The sequence below is a fragment of the Procambarus clarkii genome, chromosome 68 (genome assembly GCF_040958095.1).
Source record: "Procambarus clarkii isolate CNS0578487 chromosome 68, FALCON_Pclarkii_2.0, whole genome shotgun sequence".
NCBI classification, from domain to species: Eukaryota; Metazoa; Arthropoda; class Malacostraca; order Decapoda; family Cambaridae; genus Procambarus; species Procambarus clarkii.
Genome location: NC_091217.1, coordinates 29059602 through 29084325, shown reverse-complemented (window position 1 = coordinate 29084325; position 24724 = coordinate 29059602).

Below are 24724 nucleotides of genomic sequence, written 5' to 3'. Positions count from 1 at the left end.
CCAGAACTGAAGGGTAAGAGCTACGAGGAGAGGTTAGAGGCATTAAATATGCCAAAACAAGAAGACAGAAGAAAAAGAGGTGATATGATCACTACTTACAAAATAGTAACAGGAATTGATAAAATCGATAGGGAAGATTTCCTGAGACCTGGAACTGTAAGATCAAGAGGTCATAGATATAAACTAGCTAAACACAGATGCCGAAGAAATATAAGAAAATTCACTTCCGCAAACAGAGTGGTAGACGGTTGGAACATGTTAGGGGAGAAAGTGGTGGAGGACAAGACCGTCAGTAGTTTCAAAGCGTTATATGACAAAGAGTGCTGGGAAGACGAGACATCACGAGCGTAGCTCTCATCCTGTAACTACACTTAGGTAATTACACACACACACACACACACACATTCCTGAGCCTATTGGGCTCTGTCATATCTACATTTGAAACTGTGTATGGAGTCAGCCTCCACCACATCACTTCCTAGTGCATTCCATTTACTAACTACTCTGACACTGAGAAAGAACTTTTTCAGTGTCAGAGTAGTAGTAAATGGAATGCATTAGGAAGTGATGTGGTGGAGGCTGACTCCATACACAGTTTGAAATGTAGATATGACAGAGCCCAGTAGGCTCAGGAATCTGTACATCAGTTGATTGACGGTTGAGAGTCGGGACCAAAGAGCCAGAGCTCAACCCCCGCAAACACAACTAGGTGAGTACACACTCATAAATGTACTCACCTAGTTGTGTTTGCGGGGGTTGAGCTCTGGCCCTTTGGTCCCGCCTCTCAACCGTCAATCAACAGGTGTACAGATTCCTGAGCCTATTGGGCTCTATCATATCTACACTTGAAGCTGTGTATGGAGTCAGCCTCCACCACATCACCCCATAATGCATTCCACTTGTCAACCACTCTGACACTAAAAAAGTTCTTTCTAATATCTCTGTGCCTCATTTGGGCACTCAGTTTCCACCTGTGTCCCCTTTTAGTATAAAATTTAGGCTTGGATATAAGTTAAATTAACTCAAACGAATCTCGAGAAATATACAGCTCTTCTGTCACTAGTTTTTCACCCATAGGTGAGAAAGTAGTCGCCACCAGAACACCCCCACACATCTTCCCATACCCCTCACCCTTATCCCTCCGCCACACACACATGCACCATACCCCCCTTCCCCCCATAGTCCCGGCCACAAGCTACCCCATGTCCCTTCCCCTCACCCTCCAGCACTGTCCATCCCCACCTCCCCTCCCTCTCCTCTTTCCCTCCACATAACCCCTCCAAAACAAACACACATACACATAAACACACATGCTACCTCCAACTCCTCACCTCAAGACATTGAGTCACCACCCCTTCTCAAACTGTCCGCACACACACACGTGTATCACAAAGAGGATTTGGCACCATGGTGTTGGACCATACTACTCTCGGCCACCCTCCTCCTCTCCCTCTCCCCTCTCACTCTCCCACTCACACTGTATCTCTCTCTCTCTCTCTCTCTCTCTCTCTCTCTCTCTCTCTCTCTCTCTCTCTCTCTCTCTCTCTCTCTCTCTGTCTCTCTCTCTCTGTCTCTCTCTCTCTGTCTGTCTCTCTCTCTCTCTCTCTCTCTCTCTCTCTCTCTCTCTCTCTCTCTCTCTCTCTCTCTCTCTCTCTCTCTCTCTCTCTCTCTCTCTCTTGCTCTCCCACCTCCCTCCCTCCCTCTCCTCTCCTTTTCACTCTATCTCAACCCTCTCCCTCTTGCTCCATCTCTCACTTTGGCCCCCACGATCTCTCTCCCCTCCTGCACCTCTCTTGCTTCTCTGGATCCCACCCTATTTTTCATCCCCTTCTTTCTCAACCCCCCCTCTCTCATCCTCTCTCTCTATCATCGCCGTCCTCTCTCTCTCTCTCTCTCTCTCTCTCTCTCTCTCTCTCTCTCTCTCTCTCTCTCTCTCTCTCTCTCTCTCTCTCTCTCTCTCTCTCTCTCTCTCTCTCTGCCCCCCTCCTGGCAAATCCTATCAATACATAGTAGAAACAGGGACAAACATGGCAGCAAGGACTTCCAAGGGAACAGGGAAAAGTCATTGTAACCAAATGAAGGAAGTGTTTGCCCAGGTTTTGGAGGATATCTGAAGGGAGATACAGGAAATGCATAATACAATAAGCGAGCTGACAGTAGCAAAAGAGGAGATTAAAACCCTTAAAAAGAACAATACTGAGACGGAGGCTCAGATAATTATTCAAAGAGAAGATGAAAGTGGTGCATTGGAAGGGACTGCCAAAGTACAAGCGCCATTTGCAGAAATGCTAAAAAAGAACAAGGAAGTAATGTCCACAGTAAGGGAGGTAGCCATGAAAGCATCCACCTAACAGGAAGCAGCAAAGGCAACTAGTCAACTGGTGGAAAGAAAAAGATCAGTGGTAGCTGTGGGTAATAAAGAGCAGGAAGGTTCAGAACGCTCACCAAGAAGGGAACATGAGAAAGGACAGAAGAAAGTCAATCTCAAGGCAATGTACAGTAACACAGATGGGATTACAAATAAAACAAATGAACTTGGAGAATGGGTACTTAAAGAAAACCCAGACATAATTGCACTCACAGACACAAAGCAAACAAAAACCATAACAAATGCAGTGTTTCCACAGGACTACTGTGATGTGAGGAAAGAGAGAGAAGGAAGAGGAGGTGGTGGTGTAGCTCTGCTGGTAAGAAAAGGCTGGGATTTTGAGGAAATGGTTATTCAGGGCTGTGAAGGTTTCAGTGACTACTTGACAAGTACAATAGCAACTGGAGGACAAAAAATTATAGTCACAGTCATATATAACCCGCCACCAAATGACAGAAGACCCAGACAGGAATATGATAGAAACAACATGGCCACCATTAACATAATAGAGGGAACAGCGTCTCTCGCTAGTAGGAATGAAACTGGACTACTAATCATGGGGGACTTCAACCACGAAAAAATAGACTGGGAGAACAGAGACCCGCATGGAGGACCAGTTACATGGAGAGCTAAGCTGCTGGACGCGGCAACAAGAAACTTTCTAAGCCAACACATCAAGGGACCGACAAGAATGAGAGGGAAGAATGAACCAGCCATGCTTGATCTGATATTTACCCTCAATGAGTGGGATATAAGGGAAGTTAAGATGGAAGCGCCCTTGGGAATGAGTGATCACAGTGTATTGATCATTGAGTACTTGGTAGAGCTAGGACTTATCTGCCCCAAAAAAGAACTAGAAAACAAAAGGCTGGCATACTGAAAAGGGAATTATGAGGAGATGAGAAGTTTCTTAAGGGTTATACAATGGGACACAGACCTCAGAGCTAAGTCGGTACAAGATATGATGGACTATGTCACCCAAAAGTGTCAGGAGGCAGAAAACAGGTTTATCCCGGTCCAAAGGGAAAAATCCGGAAATCAAAAGAAAAATCCATGGTTTAACAGGGCATGTATGGAAGCAAAGGAACTGAACAAAAGGGCCTGAAATAGCCCTTAAATCCGAAATAACAGAACACTAGAATGCAGAGAGATATATACCAGAGAACCAGGAATGAGTATGTCAGGGTGAGAAGAGAAGCAGAGAAAAATTATGAAAATGATATAGCAAACAAAGCCAAGACCGATCCAAAGCTACTTCACAGTCAAATCAGAAGAAAAACAACAGCGAAAGAACAGGTAATGAAACTTAGAATAGGCGAGGACAGGTATACAGAGAACGACATAGAGGTGAGTGAAGAACTCAACAAGATGTTTCAGGAGGTCGTCATAATAGAACATGGTGAGGTTACTGTGCTAGGAAAGGGGGCAGTAAACCAGGTGGCCTTGGAAGGGTTCAAAATTACGAGAGATGAGATCAAGAGACACCTGATGGATCTGGATGTGAGAAAGGCTGTTGGTCCAGATGGGATCTCACCATGGGTACTGAAAGAGTGTGCAGAGGCATTTTGCTTGCCACTCTCCATAGTGTATAGTAGGTCACTGGAGATGGGAGACTTACCAGAAATATGGAAGGAAGCTAATGTGGTCCCAATGCACGAAAAGGGTGTCAGACAAGAGGCACTGAACAACAGGTCAGTGTCCATAACTTGTATACCATGCAAAGTGCTGGAGAAGATCGTGAGAAAAAATCTAGTAACTCATCTGGAAGAAGGGACTTCATGACAAATCGCCAACATGTGTTCAGGGAAGGTAAATCTTGCTTTACTGGCTTAATAGAATTCTACGATCGGGTGACAAAGATTAAGCAAGAACGAGAAGGCTTTGCAGACTTCATTTGTTTTGGACTGTCGGAAAGCCTTTGACACAGTCCCCCATAAGAGGCTGGTACAGTAGCTGGAGAGACAGGGAAGGGTAACTGGTAAAGTGCTCCAGTGGATAAGGGAATACCTAAGCAATAGGAAGCAAAGAATTGCAGTGAGGGGTGAGACCTCAGATTAACGTGAAGTCACCAGTGGAGTCCCACGGGGCTCTGTACTCGGTTCTATCCTGTTGCTGATATATGTAAATGATCTCCCAGAGGATATAAACGAATTCCTCTTAATGTTTGCTGACGATGCCAAAATTATGAGAAGGATTAAGACAGAGAAGGACTGCTTGAGGCTTCAAGAAGACCTAGACAAACTAAAGAAGTGGTCGAACAAATGGTTGTTAGAGTTTAACTCAACCAAATGTAATGTAATGAAGATAGGTGTAGGGAGCAGGAGACCAGTTAGGGGGTATCATTTGGGAGATGAAATTCTTCAAGAGTCAGAGAAAGAGAAAGACCTGGGGTTTAATATCACGCCAGACCTGTCCCATGAAGCCCATATCAAGAAAATATCATCAGCAGCATATACAAGGATGGCTAACATAAGAACAGCGTTTAGACACTTGTGCAAAGAATCATTCAGAAATTTGTATACCACCTATGTTAGGCCAATCCTGGAGTATGCAGCCCCAGCATGGAGTCCATATCTAGTCGAGCATAAGACTAAAATGGCAAAAAGTTAAAAGGTGTGACACCAGACTAGTACCCGGGCTAAGATGAATGAACTACAAAGGAGAGACTATGGGAATTAAGCCTCACGTCACTAGAAGACAGAAGAGTTAGGGTGGATATGATCACCACGTACAAGATTCTCAGAGAAATAGACAGGGTATATAAAGACAGGTTATTTAACACAAGGGGCACATGCACTAGCGGACACAGGTGGAAACTGAGTGCCCAAATGAGCCACAGAGACGTTAGAATGAATTTTTTTAGTGTCAGAGTGCTTGACAAATGGAATGCATCAGTCAGTGATGTGGTGGAGGCTGACTCCATACACAGTTGCAAGTGTAGGTTTGATAGAGCCCGATAGGCTCAGGAATCTGTACACCAGTTGATTGACGGTTGAGAGGCGGGACCAAAGAGCCAGAGCTCAACCCCCGCAAATACAACTAGGTGAGTACACACACACACACACACACACACACATAAATAAATAAAATAAAAAAAAACATTAGTTAGTAGTTAGTTACACTTGATTGATTGATAGTTGAGAGGCGGGCCGAAAGAGAGCAGAGCTCAACCCTCGGAAGACCAACTAGGTGAATACACACACACAACTTACTTAAAACTCTCACTATAGTAGGCTATATAGCTCCGGCCTGGAACCCCACCTGAAAAAAAGACAAACTACAATTAGAAAAATCCCTCAGAAGCGAATATACACTACAATGTTTTTCTTTCACTGAGGGGGACTGAATTACATGGTATGGTTGCTGGTGCTCGACCTTACCACAGAGTAGACATGATAAAAGCATACAAGATACTCACATTGTGGACATAAGAATATTAAAAATACTCGCAAGGATGAGGGGGAAGGGCTATAAAAAACGTACAAAATGCTCATATGTGGGACCTAAGAACGCACAAAATGCTCATATGTGGGACCTAATAACGTACAAAATGCTCATATGTGGGACCTAAGAACGTGCAAAATACTCATATGTGGGACCTAAGAACGTGCAAAATACTCACAGAGTGGATATGATAAGAACATACATAATACTAATGGGAGTTAACAGACAAATTGGTAATGCTCACCATAATGCACTGTGGAACTAGCGATTGTAATTGGATATTAGGAGATATAAATTAGTTGTAGAGAGATTATGAAGAACGTTTTCAGCACAAAAGTTTCAAGATAAAAGGCGTATTCAGAATTTTTACGGTAAATGTACGTTCCAATTAAACAGAAGACAAACTGGCAAATGCCTCGAGAAAAAGAAGTCATTGTATTGCTGGATTTGGTAGCTAAAAATATATAGCCCAGGAACTAGCTCAAGTCTGCAAGCAGATAGGTAAACACACACACACACACACACACACACACACACATTCGTGACAACCCATCAACATGGGTTCAGGGAGGGTAAATCTTGCCTTACAGGTTTGATAGAATTCTACGATCAGGTGACAAAGATTAAGCAAGAAAGAGAAGGATAGGCGGATTGCTTTTTTTTGGACTGTCGGAAAGCCTTTGACACAGTACCCCATAAAAGGTTGATGCATAAGCTGGAGAAACTGGCAGGAGTAACTGGTAGGGCGCTCCAGTCGATAAGGGAGTACTTAAGCAATAGGAAGCAGAGAGTTATAGTGAGGGGTGAGACCTCAGAATGGCGTGAAGTCACCAGTGGAGTCCCACAGGGCTCTGTGCTTGGACCTATACTGTTTCTGATATACGTAAATGAGCTCCCAGAGGGTATAGACTCATTCCTCTCAATGTTTGCTGACGACGCCAAAATTATCAGAAGGATTAAGACAGAGGAGGACAGATTGAGGCTTCAAGAAGACCTGGACAAGCTGCAGGAATGGTTGAACAATTGGCTGTTAGAGTTTAACCCAAGCAAATGTAATGCAATGAAGATAGGGGTAGGAAGCAGGAGGCCAGATACAAGATATCATCTGGGAGAGGAAATTCTTCAGGAGTCAGAGAAAGAAAAAGACTTGGGGGTTGATATCATGCCAGACCTGTGTCCTATAGCACATATCAAGAGGATAACATCAGCGGCATATGCTAGGCTGGCCTACATACGAACAGCATTCAGAAACTTGTGTAAAGAATCATTCAGAACTTTGTATACCACATATGTCAGGCCAATCCTTGGGTATGCAGCACCAGTATGGAGTCCATATCTAGTCAAGCATAAGACTAAACTGGAAAAGGTTCAAAGGTTTGCCACCAAACTAGTACCCGAGCTGAGAGGTATGAGCTACGAGGAGATACTACGGGAATTAAACCTCACATCCCTGGAGGACAGTAGAGATAGGGACGACATGATCACCACATTCAAGATTCTGAAGGGAATTGATAGGGTAGATAAAGACAGGCTATTTAACACAAGGGGCACACGCACAAAGGGACACAGGTGGAAACTGAGTGCCCAAATGAGCCACAGAGATATTAGAAAGAACTTTTTTAGTGTCTGAGTGGTTGACAAATGGAATGCATTAGGAAGTGATGTGGTGGAGGCTGACTCCATACACAGTTTCAAGTGTAGGTATGATAGAGCCCAATAGGCTGAGGAATCTGTACACCTGTTGATTGACGGTTGAGATGCGGGACCAAAGAGCCAGAGCTCAACCCCCGCAAACACAACTAGGTGAGTACACACACACACACACACACACACACACACACACACACACACACACACACACACACACACACACTCACACACACACACACACACACACACACACACACACAACAACAACAACAGTAAAGGTTTTTGTTAAACAACAACAGGTTAAAACAGGTTAAACAACAGTAAAGGAACAGGTTATGAAATTAAGGATAGGGGCAGAAGGATTCACTACAAACGACAAGGAAGTGTGTGAGGAACTGAATAAGAAGTTCCAAGAGGTCTTCACCTTAGAGCAAGGAGAAATCCCAGAGATAAGAGAGGGAATAGCTAACCAGGAACCACTGGAAGAGTTTGAGATTACCAGCGGGGAAGTAAGGAAGTGTTTACTAGAGTTGGATGTGACTAAGGCTATTGGCCCAGATGGAATCTCCCCTTGGATACTAAAGGAAGGAGCAGAAGAACTGTGCCTCCCACTCTCCATAGTGTATAACAAGTCACTGGCAACCGGGGAACTGCCAGAAATTTGGAAAGCAGCTAACGTAGTCCCGATATACAAGAAAGGGAATAGACAGGAGGCACTGAATTACAGGCCAGTGTCCCTAACCTGCATACCATGCAAGCTAATGGAGAAGATTGTGCGAAGAAAGCTAGTGGAGCACCTGGAGCGAAAAAACTTTGTAACACAGCATCAACATGGATTCAGGGATGGCAGGTCCTGCCTCACAGGGTTACTTGAATTTTACGACCAGGCAACAAAAATAAGGCAGGAAACAGAAGGGTGGGCAGACTGCATAATTTTGGATTGCCAGAAAGCCTTTGATACAGTGCCACACAACAGGCTAGTGCGAAAGTTGGAGACGCAGGCTGGAGTGAAAGGGAAGGTACTCCGTTGGATACAGGAGTACCTAAGCAACAGGAGACAACGAGTCAGTGTGAGGGGTGAGGTCTCAGATTGGCGAGACGTTACGAGTGGAGTCCCGCAGGGGTCAGTCCTTGGACCTATACTGTTTCTGATATATGTAAATGATCTCCCAGAGGGTATAGAATCGTTTCTCTCAATGTTTGCCGATGATGCAAAAATTATGAGGAGGATTGAAACTGAGGACGATAGTAGGAGGCTACAAGATGGCCTAGACAGACTGAGTGAATGGTCTAACAAATGGCTGTTGAAGTTCAACCCGAGTAAATGCAAAGTAATGAAACTAGGCAGTGGAAATAGGGGGCTAGACACAGGATACAGAATAGGAGGTGAAGTACTTAATGAAACGAACAGAGAGAAAGATCTAGGAGTTGATATCACACCAAACCTGTCTCCTGAAGCCCACATAAAAAAAATAACGTCTGCGGCATATGCGAGGCTGGCTAACATCAGAACAGCGTTCAGGAACCTGTGTAAGGAATCATTCCGAATCTTGTACACCACATATGTAAGACCAATCCTGGAGTATGCGGCCCCAGCATGGAGCTCGTACCTTGTCAAGCACAAGCCGAAGCAGGAAAAAGTCCAAAGGTATGCCACTAGACTAGTCCCAGAACTAAGAGGCATGAGTTACGAGGAAAGGCTGCGGGAAATGCACCTTACGACACTGGAAGACAGAAGAGTAAGGGGAGACATGATCACAACCTACAAAATCCTCAGAGGAATCGACAGGGTAAACAAGGATGAACTAGTCAACACTGGTGGGACGCGAACAAGGGGACACAGGTGGAAACTGAGTACCCAGATGAGCCACAGAGACGTTAGAAGGAACTTTTTCAGTGTCAGAGTAGTTAAAGGATGGAATGCATTAGGCAGTGATGTGGTGGAGGCTGACTCCATACACAGTTTTAAATGTAGATATGATAGAGCCCAGTAGGCTCAGGAATCTGTACACCAGTTCATTGACAGTTGAGAGGCGGGACCAAAGAGCCAAAGCTCAACCCCCGCAAGCACAAAAAGGTGAGTACAAATAGGTGAGTACATACACACACACACACACACACACTCACAGAATGACAAGGAGGTGTGTGAAGAACTCAACAAGAGATTCCAGGAGGTCGTCACAATAGAACAAGGAGAATCCCCTGCACTAAATGAAGAGGAGGCAAACCAAGCATCCTTGGAGGAATTTTACCTCACCAGTGATGAGGTCAAAAGGTGTCTGTTGGAGCTGGATGTAACAAAGGCTGTTGGGCCTGACAGAATTTCACCATGGATACTAAAGGAAGGTGCAGAAGCACTAAGTGTGCCACTCTCTATGGTGTATAACAGGTCACTGGAAACAGGAGACCTACCAGAAAGTTGGAAGACAGCGAACGTAGTCCCAATACACAAAAAGGGAGACAGACAAGAGGCACTGAATTACAGGCCAGTTTCCCTAACTTGTATACCATGCAAGGTAATGGAGAAGATCGTGAGGAAAAGGCTCGTAGAACATCTGGAGTGAAATAACTTTGTAACGCACCACCAACATGGGTTCAGAGATGGCAAATCGTGCCTCACAGGTTTAATAGAATTCTATGACCAGGCAACAAAAATTAGGCAGGAAAGAGAAGGGTGGGCCGACTGCATTTTCCTGGACTGTCAAAAAGCCTTTGACACAGTACCCCATAAAAGGCAGTTAAAAAAAATGGAGCAACAGGCAGGAGTAAAAAGGAAGGTGCCCCAGTGGATAAGGGAGTACTTAAGCAACAGGAAACAGTGAGTAACGGTGAGGGGGGAGACATCAGAGTGGCGAGATGTCACCAGCGGAGTCCCACCGGGGCTCAGTACTTGGACCCATCCTGTTTCTAATAAATGTAAACGATCTTCCGGAGGGTATAGACTCGTTCCTCTCAATGTTTGCTGATGATGCAAAAATTAAGAGAAGAATCAAACCGGATGAAGATAGACAGAGACTACAGGATCACCTGGACAAACGAGGAATGGTCAAGAAAATGGCTGCTAAAGTTCAACTCAAGAAAATGTAAAGTAATGAAATTAGGCGAAGGGAGCATGAGGCTGAAAACAAGATACCATCTGGGAGGTGATCTCTTGCAAGAGTCAAATAGAGAAAGATCTGGCGGATTGATATCACACCGAACCTGTCCCCAGAGGCCCACATCAAAAGGATATCATCAGCGGCATATGCTAGACTGGCCAACATAAGAACTGCCTTTAGAAACTTGTGTAAGGAATCGTTCAGGACCCTGTATACCACTTATGCCATACCAATCCTGGAATATGCAGCTCCAGCCTGAAGTACATACCTAGTTAAACACAAGACAAAGTTAGAAAAGATTCAGCGGTTTGCCACCAGGCTCGTCCCGGAACTGAGAGGAATGAGCTACGAGGAAAGGCTAAAGGAGCTGAACCTCACACACACACACACACAGAGCCTAGGGGAGCCGGTGGCCGAGCGGACAGCACGCTGTACATATGATCCTGTGGTTCCGGGTTCGATCCCAGGCGCCGGCGAGAAACGATGGGTAGAGTTTCTTTCACCCTATGCCCCAGTTACCTAGCAGTAAATAGGTACCTGGGAGTTAGTAAGCTGTCACGGGCTGCTTCCTGGTGTGTGTGTGTGTGTGTGGTGTGGGGAGAAAAAAATAGTAGTAGAAACAGTTGATTGACAGTTGAGAGGCAGACCGAAAGAGCAGAGCTCAACCCCCGCAAGCACAACTAGGTGAATACACACACACTGAGGAGGTCCAAAGGTATACCACTAGACAAGTCCCAGAACTAAGAAGCATGAGTTATGAAGAATGGCTATGGGAATTGCACCTCACGTCGCTGGAAGACAGACGAGTTTGAGGAGACATGATCATCACATACAAAATTCTCATGGGAACTGATAGGTTGGATAAAGAAAGACTATTTAGCACGGGTGGTACACACACAAGGGAGACGCAGGTGGAAGCTGAGTATCCAAATGAGCCACAGAGACATTAGACTTTTTCGGTGTCAGAGTAGTTAGTAAATGGAATGTGTTATGATCCCAGGTAGCTGAGAAACGAGTCTACCTTGAGAGTAATTCTGCAAGACCTGACCTAAATAAGAGGTCATAGAAATATAGACATGAAGATACATACGTAAAACAATTGGGTAAATTTAACAGACAGTTTTAGGGTATGGGCAGTGATCAAGAATAGAAATGAAGGACTTGACATGAGATATCGAGAGTTTGTGAGGAAGGTAGGAGGCTCAAGGCAGGGGTCTTTATCTCACTCGAGTAGCTGATGTTGTGGGAGCAAGATGCAGTGACTGTGAGCTCCTGGTAACAGAGGAAGAATTTCATGTTACGTGCTCCGCCAAGAGAAGAATTAGTCAGGCGTTCTTGTATGAAGCCTGGGGACGACTCAGTGCTCGAGCCAGGAAGGAAAGAAACCCAGTAGAGGAGTTTAAATAGCGATTTTGTGGGCTGAGCAGCGCGCCAATGTCCGACTCTGGGGTCAGGGCCCTGTACATCTAACTCTGTGGTAAGCTCATTTTAAGCCAGTTTACAGTGATTACTTATAGTTGGTCATGTGCCCAGCGATCGTAGCAAGTGTCTGTTGATATGTTAGGCATGTTTTGATAAGGTAGAAGGCCTAAATAAGAGAGTAAAGATGAAGGAACTACCTGGAGGGGGGAGCGACATCCATCCACTCCGACTACTGGTGGGCGACTGAGTGAGAGGGCCGCCTGCAGGGTTGCCAGATCCAAATTGCTAAAAGTAGCGAGCTGACGGTCTAAAAGTAGCGAATTTGTAATAAGAGTAGCCCAATTTTTTGTTTAGGGACTGATACGGATTTCAAAGTAATCTATTTTGATATATAGAGTACATTAAACGATTTTAATTGTTTTGTTAATATTATCTCTGTATATATATATTTAACCAATATGATAATAGGATAACTTATCAATATTTACTGTTTGAAGCTTAATGGGTGTAGAGTCCTTCCACGTCTTTACAGTTGAAGATTACCAAGATCTTGATCTGCGTCCACAACCTCGTTCTTGTATATTGCAGACTCATATTTAAGCATTGACATGAGTGGTTCAAATGGCGAGCAACAAGTTACATTTTCTTCAAGATATGTTTTGATTCTCAAGACTGATGTCAAAAGCTCAAGCCATTCCCATTCAAGATTTCTCAGTTTAGTTTTCACAGATGTTACTCTCGAAATATCCGTTCAACCAGGGCATTACTGATTGGCAAGCTGTATATTTTCAATGTAAACTCAGCGAGGTCGATCAGTATGGGATCGCCAGCAGTGTTCTTGATAGTTATTGTCTTGGTCTAAAATGACGATTCAGATATAGGAATTTATCCCTTACAAATGTTGGACTAGTCAATGGTTAACATTAGGCGCCACTGACTTTCAATTTCACTAAGCTTAGATTGGTCAGCTAATACTATCTTGAGGTTATCTTGAGATGATTTCGGGGCTTTTTAGTGTCCCCGCGGCCCGGTCCTCGACCAGGCCTCCACCCCCAGGAAGCAGCCCGTGACAGCTGACTAACACCCAGGTACCTATTTTACAGCTAGGTAACTGGGGCATAGGGTGAAAGAAACTCTGCCCATTGTTTCACGCCGGCGCCTGGGATCGAACCCAGAACCACAGGATCACAAGTCCAGCGGGCTGTCCGCTCGGCCGACCGGCTCCCTACTACTAATGGAAGTTCTGAAAATGGTGGCCATGTGTGCCTAAGGTATATGACTGGTAACAGATTTTTCACCTTTTTTTTAAAGTTTCAACATTACTAAGAATACGAGAAAGAAGCTATTTGCAAGCTTTCATTAAAAAATTATCGCATCTTTCTTGAATATTTTGAAACTTTTCCTGGGTTATAAAAATGTTTTGTCTGTTAGTGGCCCAAAGTGTTGAAAATTCGTAACCGAAGTCAACTTTTTCCAGGGGCAGATACATAGAATTGTAGTCCAAATTTACATGAAGCTTTGCATGATGAGGACGAACGATTCTTCTGAGTATTCCAAGAGTGAAGTTTTCTAAGACAGTGTGAGGGCTATACTGATCTGCTTCATCTTTTTGATAAAGTCAATTCATACTTTCAAAATAATTTAGGATTTGTTTGAGAAATGTGAAATATAGCTTATTGGAGGGATCAGCGTACATTGAAAATAGTTGCTTTGCAACATATTTATCACAAGAGGAAAAAGTTATTTGGTAATGAGTTGTTAGAGAATCCCACTGATCTAACAGCCGCTCTACATTACCGCTCCTTACCAACCATCGTCTTCCTGACAAAGGTACTAACTGTAAGGAATCTTTCCCATCATTTATCAATCTGGAAATTTCTAGATAACTTTCTCCCCTTAATGAAGATCTGTGGAACCAGGTGTAGCTTTTGGGATGATTAATGACGTATTAATGAAGTATTATTAATGAAGTATTATTAATGAAGTATTAAGGACAATTAAGGTTGGGAAATCTATGGCCCCTGGGAAGGATTACCTTGCCTTGCGGTTACTTTTTCTTTCAAAGGTTCCTAGGATCAACGTCCCCCGGGGCCGGTCTCTGACCAGGGCTCCTGCGGTAAGTGGTCTAGTCAATCAGGCTGTTGGACTCGGCTGTGATTTGTACAAATTATATTATTAAAACATAAATATTCATCATTGAGTTTCTTAATATTAATAGCCCAACTCTCTTTTACACTAGCCCAAAAAGTCGCAAGTAGCGAAATTAAACATTTGGGAGCGTGGGGCTCTCAAAAGTAGCCCAATTCACTACTTGTAGCCCAATCTGGCAACCCTGGCCGCCTGGGAAGCGGAGGGCTCCCAGGGAGGGCAGAAAACGGACCAGCCCAAACATGGGGGAGTCACCTCACAGCATGTAGAAAGCAGGAAGATGTCAAGTGAAACATTTATTGTGTGTGATTCATTTTGTTTATGTGTTTATAGAGGAACATTTTTATTGGCGTGTCGATGGGTTGCAGGTTTGTCTAGGGAAGGCGTTGCTGTGAACTTATAGCCAGCAGAGGAGGAGTAGTTGATGAGACTCCAAGGTTGTGGAAGGTGCTGAGCTCTGTGGAGGAGCAGCCATACAGTGAGGAGCAGGAGGACCTCAAGCTGTGAGAAGAGGAGCAGTGGAATGAAGTTTCACATGCTTCTGTGATACGAGTGGTGAAGCACCATTGTTGCTCAAGGAAGACTTCATGGTGTAGTAGCCTGGAGAACTGTGGAGGATCCTGGTAGACGGTTCTAGGAAAACCTGAAGATATAAGGGTAGTGAACTTCCAGATGTGGAAAGGAGGTTCTTAGTGACTACTTGTAATTCCTGAGCCCAGTAGGCTCAGGAATTTGTACACCAGTTGATTGACGGTCCGATTGACGGACCAAAGAGCTGAATCTCAACCCCTGCAAGCACAACAAGGTGAGTACATACACACCAAGAGCAGACTTGGGTATCAACTAGACCTTAATAATGAGATGAAGTCAATATTGGGGGAGTCAATTGTCCATGTAATCCTACACCAGGGCGAGCGTGGGAGCACTGTTCGACGGGGCCGGGTACCAACGCTTCTCTTGGTCGTGGAACATAAGCAGGTATCAATGCTCCTTAACATCACGGAGCGTCGGCAGGTGTTCGTGTTATTGTTACGTTACATTTCTTTATAAACACGGAGTGCCCTGGAATCCGGGCCTGAGGCCGAATGCATGGCCATGTTGTACATTTCTTTAACAAAAGTCTCCCGTGTTTCATTATATATCCATTATTCTCTCTATGTTGTGTCTCGATCGTCCACCTTCTAGTTCTCTATAGTTATCTTAAGCACCAAGATATCCCGATCTTCCAGGATATCATACATTTCTTGGTTATTTTTCGTAAATGACTGTAATTTTGTAGGTATATAAATAAATATATAGGTCCAATGCCAGGGGGAGTTTTTGTGTATTTTTTTGCTTATGTGGAAGCAGTCTCTTGGATTTTTTCCCCTAGGAAAATATAAATTCCACAGAGCAACAAAACAGCTGATGAACCCCAAGTTCCTCAACGCGATAACATGGAGCTCACACACACAACAGAAATTGTACGAGCAAAGAAAAGGGGGTTTAAAAGCTGATTAAAACGCCGCTCACGTACACACAATATTATTAAACGTCCAGACACCGGTCGCTAAACACACCCCCTGTGTGGGCACCGACCTGTGAGATTTATATATATTTAATTTATATGAATTTATATTTACGTTAATTTATATACTTCGATAGCAATTTGTATGATGTTAAGTGGACTGTATTTCTGCAATAATCTCACAAATCGATCCACTTCACATTAGGGGGGGTTTATATTGAGTTTATATATGCAGCCAATCAAATTACAGTATTAACTACACATTTTTAAACATTGAAGAGGTTCCTTATCTTATTGTACAGCAGGCCTTAGTCCACCAGGTATAACCAGGATGTAGACACCACATTTTCCCTTGTGTGAGGTAGCTTCCATCACCCTGGTAACTGGTGCACAAAGCATGCTTCCTCGACTTGACCTGTCAAAAGGGCGCTAGCTATGAAGCCAGAATCCTAATATATGACAGCTATATCAGAGAAAACACTGTACAAGTAACCATAAAGACCTAGGCTTAATTACCTTTAGTATGAGGCGATCTCGTATTCTAACTGGCCCACCCTATCCACTGACATTAATGGCCATAAATGATTAGATAAATAGGTTTCGGCAGAACACTTAACTTGTATTTGTTGACAGCGTGTTGATGATGGTACACCTTTGGTTTCCATAACACTTCGTCCAAGTAAAATTAACAGGAGCCGAATTGCTCCCGTGCCTCTGGTCTAAGTACAATAACAATGGCTGACCACTCCCTCCTCCTCACTCACGCTACTGGCCTACATTGTCCAGATGACAGTAAGTGATAGAAGGGTCACATTTACTCTATTTTAATTCTGATAATTAAGCTAATTTATATGAGATGTTTTTATGATGGTAAAGTCCAAAGACTAATGTATTTAAGAATAATTCCCACCATAATAGGTGGTGAATTTATAATAGTATGTGGTAATGATATCCCGTTTTCTATAGACGGAAATTCCACTACAAGTTACATTTTCTATGGGGCAACTTGTTTATACAACACAGCAATATTATTTGCCTGTATGATATTATTAAATGGTGTCGGATTTTCCGACACCCTGGACTTCCTCAGACGCCATAAAGCGCAATTAAACGTGTGAAGCCCCATTATCGGCCATGGTTGGTAATACAATTGTCAATCAAGGCGGGTGTCGCAGTGCCGTGCCGGTCAGCACCCTGGTTAACACTAGTCAGCTCATTTCAACGCACCCGACCCCCGTTAAATGCACCTGCTTCACGTAATCGTAACTGCCGCTCACTAAACACACTTGTCACCAAAATAACCACCTCCCAGCTGCCCGCTAAACCAACTTCTCATTCCCTAAAACACAGCCACCCATTGTAAACACAGACACTGTATCGCTAGACGCCCTCACTACCCAACAAACGAATCTTCTACCTGCTGAAGAGGCCTTCCACCTCCCGCTAAACGCACCCGCCACACATTAAACTGAAATAAACTCGTTTAGATACTAAAAAAATCAGGAGGGGGGGTAGAAAATGCTAAAAAGTAGAGAGTAGGGGACACCAGTGTTGTATGGTGGGGGGGATGGGGTGGGAGGAAAGGGAATGAAGGGTGAAGGGGGGGGGGGGGGGTTGCATAATGTAAAGAATAGGAAAGGTGTTAGAGCGGAGAAGGGATGGGTCAATTGGCTGAAATGGACGGTAGGAGAGGAGTGTGGAAGTGGGGTATAGCAGCTTCTGTCCCTTCCTGGACAATTATTAGTCGTCGAGTTAATAATGGTCTTGGACGGACCTAAATGGCGTCATCTGTTTTGTTTCTACTGTGGGAGCTTCCACCCCAAACCAGGTAACTCCCCCTCCACACTCAGCTCCACCCTACCATTGTGGCCTGGGGTAAACACTTTGCTCAAACACCAGTCCCCTGGGGCTCACAAGCCCGACACACAACTAATACACGCCCATACGAATAATACCGACAATTGGGAACATCAACATAATATACCGCCCTCCGGCAGTGTATTTTTTTATCACCCCGACACCATCTTCACCGCCACCAAAACTACCACCATCTACTACCGTCTACCACCATCTACCACCTCATTCTTCACAATTTTGAGACGAAGAAAGACAGAGGCTTTCTCTGCAAGCCTCTGTCTTTTCAAGTTTCCGTATGTGATTTGCTTTTAGACTGGGGCACTGCGATGGGGCGGTGTTACGAACCTTACCTCTTGTGAAGGTTAGTTTCAATTATAAATTGTTGGTGGACACAGTGGACAATGTATTATTGGAATAAATTTATTGCTGATATCTGTGGGGACCACGAGTCACCAGTAATACTCCGCCAAGGAAAGTAGTACCTTCTCAGTTGGAGATTGTTAGGAATAATGTGAACCGGAATAGCCTAACTATGTGAGGGAAAATGGACTCAATCAAAGAGCATGCATGGAGAATATGGTAAATAAAGTCAATAAAGGGTTTGGTTGGAAATGTAAAGAATAGAGTATTAAGGGGCGATGACGCAAGAGCGGTCGGTGGACACCATCTTTGCTTTGAGGGGAGGAGGAACGTTGATGACCAAACCTTGCTTACTGACGGTTTTTCTCCAGCCGTACAGTCAGATAAGTCAAAATTGCATGTTAAAAGGGTTGCAAGATAGGGTAGAGTACTCAGGCAGTCTTTGGTGATGTTTTATAAGAGAGAGAGTCCAGGTTTCCTAATGGTTTATATATGTGTGTCACCTGTAGGTAGGTGTGGTGGCTGTGTGCACAGTTCCAGATTTGGGACTGTGAGCCATAGGGTATCTAGAGCCCGCTTGGTAGTCTACAGAATGACCTTCAGTTGTAGGGCGTATATATATATATATATATATATATATATATATATATATATATATATATATATATATATATATATATATATATATATATATATATATATATATATATATATATATATATTTTATATATATAAATATATATATATATATATATATATATATATATATATATATATATATATATATATATATATATATATATTTATTTATTTATATATATATATACATATATATAGAGACAAGTCCATGACATCATATGAGACAAGCCCACGACATCACTCTAACAAGAGAAATGTTGAACAAGAATACCTGCATAATAGACAAAACCCAAGATGCAAGAAGATTACAAATTCTTGAAGCAATTCACATAAGAATAGAACAACCTATCATGAACACCCAAATCACGGAACTATTTACTCTACCCACCATGAGAGTAAGGACAAGACCAGAACATAACGATGCCAACACAGAAGACAATGTCCAACATAACAGGCCAATTACACTGGATTAATCTTTGTGTTTGGATAGGAGCTGCCTCGTATGGGCCAATAAGCCTTCAGCAGTTACCTCTATGTTTCACCCCACATTTATCCTTTATGTATCCCCCCATGTTTTCACCTTTATTGTATTATCACCTGACCCAGTGCGGGTATAAAATCAACCAGCATTGTAAGATCTGTTCACTTGAGAATGAACCATGGAGGCTCGAAATGTTGTGCAAATTGTATAAATAAGTGTAATACACTCTGTAGTAAATCACTTCTTTTCTTCACCTTACAAGTACAGGTATATATATAAATCACTTATATATATATATATATATATTTATATATATATATATATATATATATATATATATATATATATATATATATATATATATATATATTGTGACGGTAACGCGTTGGTGTTCGGCTGTTTCAAAAGATAGGGGTATGGCCTCGTCACATATAGAAACAAAAAGAGAAAATCTGGAACTTTGTCTGTGGTAAGGTAATGGGAAGACACACAAAACACAAGTAAATTTAACAATGAGATTTTAATTACGTTAGAAAAGCAAAACATGAATAAAATGGACATAAAATTGGAACATAAAATCAATCAATCAAAATGATTAGAATAATCAAATGACAAAATGAAAAGTTACGTTAAGACAAGTGAGTAATAACAAGTGAACAATATAAAATCAGATAATAGGTGCAGGAATATTGGCTTTAAGCTGCCACCTCTCTTAGTGCACGTAAGCCAGAGCTTAGTCTACCAACGAGACGTGTTAACTTGTTGAAAGCACTGGATATTCTGAGGTCTGTAGGTCGTGTGGCCCCAGACATCAGGTAGTGTGGCGGGTGGAGGGCAGGTGCAACTGGACACACAGCCAATCAGCAATGAGCAGGCGACGGACAGGTAGTTTGGCTGTTCGAGGTGGAGCCTGGTGCTGAATACGTTTGCTCTCTGGCAAACCTTGGAGTTGTATTTGTTGGATATTTCTTCCATATTAGTTGTATAGGGATGTGTAGCGACGAACTTTGGAGGGAAGAGCAGGCTCAATCTCTCTTGAAGGAGATTATCGTCACAACTCTCCCCCGAAGCCTGTGGTTCTGGAAAACCTGTTTTGTAAAGGAGAACCTGGGATAGGGAAGTATGCTAGGACGAAGTCTCCCGGCTTAAATTTTCTTACTTTGCTGGTCTGGTCGTAATGAGTCTTCATCCTCTCCTGGGCTTTCAATAGATTATCATGGGCAAAACGGTGGACTCTCTCTAGAATGTGTTGAAGGTTTTGAAGAAACTGGGGCACATTCGGATGCTCACTGAAGGTGGCATCTCGGAGAGAGTCTTTGAAAGCCTTAAGGGGAATACGGCACTTACGGCCGTAGAGCATCTCATAAGGAGATACTCCTAGGGACTCATTGGGAAGACTTCTGTAAATACACATTATAAGGTCGATTTGCTTATCCCAATCCTTAGAGGTTTCACTACAAAACTTTTTCAAGAGTGCTTTGATAGTCTGATGACTACGCTCAAGAGAACCCTGTGAAGCAGGATGATAGGGGCTGGACAATACCTGTTTGATGTTGAACTCCTCCAGTGTCCTTTTGAAGAGATCACTGGTGAAGTTGGTACCACAGTCGCTCTGAATCTCCCTGGGAAATCCGTATTGAGTGAAGATCTTCAATAGATGCTTTACAACCGTAGCAGCTGTGATGTTCTTCACTAGAACTGCTATGGGAAATCTGGTGGTAGGACACAGGATGGTTAAGATATAGGCGTTACCTGAACTGGTCCGAGGTAAAGGACCAACACAGTCTATTATAAGTCTGTGGAAAGGTTCCGCAGGCACCTGTATGGGAATCAGTGGCGCTCTGGGAATGGAGATGTTCGGTTTGCCTGCCATCTGACATGTATGACACTGTTTTACGTACTGTTTAACGCTATTTACCATACCTGGCCAGTAGTAGTCTTGACGAATTCCATGGTAAGTCTTGTTGAATCCGTAGTGGGAGAGTGCTCCGTGGGCCAGGTGTAGAATAGTGGGCCGCAGGCTGGTAGGAATCACAAGTTGTTCGATGTTGGCCCAATCGTCCTCCTCCTTCAGTTTACTGGGTCTATATCTGCGGTAGAGCAAGTCGTTCTCTAGGAAGAACCCAGGAATACTGTCGGGTTGAGTCTCAGCCTGCAAAAAGAATGGTGTTAAAGTAAGATCTTCCCTCTGCAACTTACGGAACTCCAACTTGGTCAGATTCGGTGGTAGTTTCTGAGGGTCTTGAGGGACAGCGGTAGCAGTAGAGTCAGCTGGCTGTGGACGTGCGGCTTGTGCACGGGTGGTCACGAGAACCGGAGGAGAAACTTCATCACTCTCTTGAACCTCTGCTGGAACATACGCTAGTATAGGGTTAATTGGCACAGAGGTACACACCTGGGGTTTGTCCATGACGATCAGGTTGGTCGGTTGCAGGTCTTCTGCCAAGTCGTTGCCTAGGAGAAGTTGCACTCCAGGCATGGGAAAAGGCTTTTCCCTGACGGCGACTTGGACTTCTCCGTTCACGTAGGGACAATCCAGGTGGACTCTGGCGAGAGGGTAAGGAGTGGTAGCAGTGAGGTCAGTGATGAAGACAGTTTCTCCGGTGTAGGCGATGTTGGGCACATCCGACTTCAAGATGATCGATTGAAGAGCCGCTGTGTCCCTCAAGATCTTCAATTTGAAACGTCCCTCCGGATTTGAACCGTTGGCAGAGACAGTTCCAGTATACAGGTGGTTACTGAAAAGAGAAAGATCATTAACATTAACACCAACATTCATCACAGGCTTACCGGACTTAGGAGGAGTTGGTTTGGGTTTCTGTGTGTCAGTGGTTCCTTTGTATTGAGACTTACCACACTTGTCTATGGTATGTCCATAGAGTCTACAATACTTGCAGTACAATTGCGAGCCAGCTTGATCGGTGCTCACTTTCTCGTAACTGTACCACGACTTCTTACTGGAGGATGGTTCTGGTGTCAGCCGGTGGATGAAGCTGTAAGTGTCAGCCGACTTAGCACTCTTCAGGTAGTCGGTTTCTTCTTTATCTGCCAAGTATAGACGGACAGGAGGCGGCACACGCCTCAAGAATTCTTCAACTAGCATCAGGTTGACGAGTTCTGTAAAAGTAGAGACATGTGCTGCTTTCAGTCATTTCATAAAATATCTCCGTTTTGTGTTAGCAAACTCGAGGAAGGTGGTACTTGCCTTCAGGTGGTCACGGAATTTCCTTCGATAACTTTCTGTGGAGAGAAGGTAGGCGTCCAACACTGCTTGTTTCAGAGTCTGGTAGTCATTCTCAGACGCCAAAGTACTGAGTGTGACTGCAGCTCTACCTGTAAGATGGACTCTGAGAAGTGTGGCCCATTGGTCGACAGGCCAACTGAGTTGATTAGCAAGGGTTTCAAAGGTGGTGAAAAACACATCAAATTCTGCTTCTACAAAGGATGGCATTAACTTACTTGCATGTGATATATTAAAACTGACGGGAAGAGTGGCAGTAGCTTGCTGGCGTTGAGCGAGGTGTGAAGTTTCCAACGCGTATTCTTGTTGACAACACTCGAGAGCCAGAGTCGCTTGTTGCTTGTCATGTTCGCGTTGCGTCTCCAACTCGCGTTGTTTTGTTTCAAGCTGTACTCGTTCCCGCTCCTGGAGCATTGCAACCTCACGTTCCTGGAGGGTGATGTCACGTTCGTGTTCTTCTTTCTTCAAGACAGCTTCACGTTCTTTGAGGGCGATTTCTTCCCTTCTTAAGGCAGCCTCACGTTCTTGTTCTTCCCTCCTCAAGGCAGTTTCACGTTCTTTGAGGGCGATTTCTCGTTCGTGTTCTTCCCTCCTCAAGGCAGTTTCACGTTCCTTGAGGGTGATTTCTCGTTCTTGTTCTTCCTTTCGTATGGCAGCCGCTTCTTTTTGCTGCTCACGTTCAATCTTGGCCAGCTCTAGTTTGAGTTTCATCGTTGCCAAATCAGTTTTATCTGCAATATAGTAAGTTTCATGAGTTTCAGAGTCTATCTTGCCTTGTTCTAAGAAATGATCCAGCAACAGGTTGTGTAGGTCACTCTTGTTGGCTTGGTAGGGAACTGTTAGTTGATACTCATGTGCAAGAGTTTGTAATTCAGCTCTCTTGGCAGGACTTAAAGTCCCAATTGTACCTGCTGGATTTGCACGGAAAGCTTGGAGACGAAACATGGTGAAATTAGCAAATAAATGTACAACGAATATACCGTTATATGGTGAATGTCAGAAACAGGACAACGTGGCGACTGGTACCTATCCTGTGGGATCTTTAACAATTAAAGTTAAGTACAAGATGTTAAATGATTAATTTAAATCAAGGGCGCAGGAAATCTTGTACCCGGTACTCATGTAAGAGGATAAGGGCAAGAAAATCCTACTAAACAAATGAAACAGTTAATTGCCTCAAAAGTAAAATTGGTAGTCCAAGGATGTAGGCATACCTTGCCGAGTCTCTATAGGACATAAGCAAGTTTTTCCTACTGAAAATAATATGATACTTACAGAATTAGCGAACTTTTGTGCTCTGAAAAAGTAAGCTAATTCCCTACCGTTGTATGTATCATCATCTCTGACTGACGTGTAGGGGTGCGAGGTGTCAACTGGTGACGAGAACTGCTGCTGAGGTCCCAATTCAGCAACTAAAGTTCGAGCTAGAGGAACTATGGCCCTCTTTGTCCTCCTACAGTCAGATTGCAGAAGATTAGGTGCACTTGACCGGGGCAGACCACAGTACCAGGGTACCAATATGATGATCTGTCAAAAATGAGAAATATCCAAGGGACAAAGATGGTAAACACGAGTAATAACACGGAGGGAGAGATGACCAATTAAGAGTATGACTGCGGCCTACAGTCACCACGTAATCCAAAGTTGTCTCACCTTCACTATATGCTACTCTCGTAATGCACAATACACACCGCACCATATAAAAAATGAAATTGAATATGAAAAATAGTAAAACTACGCTACCAAAGTTAAATACGCTTACCATAAATAACTACTTGGCACCAGTACCTGAGTGAAGCTCCTAGGACAGGCCCCCACTTAATATGTGACGGTAACGCGTTGGTGTTCAGCTGTTTCAAACGCTAGGGGTATGGCCTCGTCACATATAGAAACAAAAAGAGAAAATCTGGAACTTCGTCTGTGGTAAGGTAATGGGAAGACACACAAAACACAAGTAAATTTAACAATGAGATTTTAATTACGTTAGAAAAGCAAAACATGAATAAAATGGACATAAAATTGGAACATAAAATCAATCAATCAAAATGATAAGAATAATCAAATGACAAAATGAAAAGTTACGTTAAGACAAGTGAGTAATAACAAGTGAACAATATACAATCAGATAATAGGTGCAGGAATATTGGCTTTAAGCTGCCACCTCTCTTAGTACACGTAAGCCAGAGCTTAGTCTACCAACGAGACGTGTTAACTTGTTGAAAGCACTGGATATTCTGAGGTCTGTAGGTCGTGTGGCCCCAGACATCAGGTAGTGTGGCGGGTGGAGGGCAGGTGCAACTGGACACGCAGCCAATCAGCGATGAGCAGGCGACGGACAGGTAGTTTGGCTGTTCAAGGTGGAGCCTGGTGCTGAATACGTTTGCTCTCTGGCAAACCTTGGAGTTGTATTTGTTGGATATTTCTTCCATATTAGTTGTATAGGGATGTGTAGCGACGAACTTTGGAGGGAAGAGCAGGCTCAATCTCTCTTGAAGGAGAATATCGTCAC